The sequence below is a fragment of the Monodon monoceros genome, unplaced genomic scaffold (genome assembly GCF_005190385.1).
Source record: "Monodon monoceros isolate NGI ecotype Baffin Bay Population unplaced genomic scaffold, NGI_Narwhal_1 Super_Scaffold_19, whole genome shotgun sequence".
Lineage (NCBI taxonomy): Eukaryota > Metazoa > Chordata > Mammalia > Artiodactyla > Monodontidae > Monodon > Monodon monoceros.
The window spans coordinates 33,991,118-33,992,938 of NW_021703775.1; positions in this window are offsets into that span (position 1 = coordinate 33,991,118).

Consider the following 1,821-nt stretch of genomic DNA (forward strand, 5'->3'; position numbering starts at 1 on the left):
CAGGGGCTACTCTTCGTTGAGGTGCACGGGCTTCTCATTGCAGTGGCTTCTCTTGCTGCTGAGCACGGGCTCTAGGTGCACGGGCTTCAGTAGTTGTGGCATGCGGGGTCTAGAGAGCAGGCTCAGTAGTTGTGGCGCACAGGCTTAGGTGCTGCGTGGCAGGATCAAACCCGTGTCCCCTGCATTGGCAGGCGGATTCTTAACCACTGCACCACCAGGGAAGTCCCTCAAGATGAATTCTTTAGAGATTTTCTGAGTTTTTCTTCTGTGGAATCACAATAAGCAGGAAGGGACGAGAGTCTAGGGTAATAAACACTTTTTGACGTCTATCATTGATCCATTCAGGGTACTTCTGACGTGTTGACCACGTTCGTTTCAGAAGCCAACATGATGAGGAGGAATTCTAGTGTACTGTTTGATGAGGTGGTCAACTAAAGCGCATGCGTTAAATTTGTGCGTTAAAGGGGTGTAGTTAGTAAATGGGTAGAAATAAGAACTGCCTTCTTTCCATATTTTGATGTCATGGGAATTTAAAGTGATCATGCAACCACACTTTTGAGATAATTTTCTCGGTTCTTAGAACAAGTTGGAAGATAAACTTTGGCCAATGTATTACACTATGCCCTGTGTAATTAAGTAACCCGAGATAATGTGTTAAAGTTTAGTGGAGATTTAAATTCCTGAGCTGATTAAAGAGAGCTGTTAAGACAATAAGCTTTTTAAAAAATGTAGTGTTAATATTACTCCTGAAGTTTCCAGATATTGTATAGTGATGATCTGCGCTATTGCTTATTACTTGTCAATCTTGTAGAATGGCTCAGAATTAAATAACAACTAAAAATAAGTATAACTCAACATGAAGGCTGGAACCAGGGCAGGAAGATCACGATTTTTGTCTGGCTCCAGGGTGTGCTCCATCCACGCAACGTGGAGGCACTGAAAGATGTGGGGTTAGGGATGGAAATGTTTCAGGAAGATACGTCTAGATATGGGTGCAAATGGCATGGGGCAGAGAAGAGACAGAGGCAGATAGTCCACTCTGACGGAGGCTGCTGCAATATCCAGGCTGATGTGATCAGAGAGGGGCTGGAAAGGGAATGGTAAGAGATCAAAAAAGAAAATGGTAGTGCTTGCGGCCAACACTGGTCGATGACCAGATCCAGTGGGGTTGGGTGAGTGAGGAAGAGAACTGAAAGAACGGCTTCGTGTTTTCCAAAGACCCAAAGTTTTCCGCAGAGGCCCCTGGACTCTTCTTCCATCCTTAGAGCGGAGGTCCTGGGACCGGCCGGGAAGCTCAAGCCTCAAGAAGGCGCACAGGAGGCAAGACCTTCCCTCCGCCTAGGCACTCAGGCGGTCCCTCGGGTTCCATCCCCTCTCTCCCCGCCGCTCAGGGTCCCCTGATCCCCACCCCCTTCTTCCGCCAGCGGCCAGCACAGCCCTCAGTCCCTCCCCTCCCCCGTGGGGCGCTGACTCGCCTGGCTGCCACGTCTCACTGATGACATCACCAGGGCCGCTCGGCCTTAGCCAATCCGCTAGGGGGAGTCCTAGCGAAGTCCTAGCCAGCGAGTCCGAGGGGAGGGGAGCAGGGAGGGGCGGAGCGGGGGGTGTTGGGAGAGGGGGGGGAAATAGGGCGGGCGACAACCCCTCAAGTACGCGTGCGCCAGAAACGCGGGGCTTGGCGGGAAGCTGAGTCCGGGTCGCGGCGCCGTACCGTCGTTCCCCAGCGCCCGCAGCGACGCTCGCAACTCTCTTTCCCGGCATGCCACGCGGTGCGGCCGCCCTTTGGGATGTGTAAAGGCCCCTTGGTCTAAGGCTTTCCTA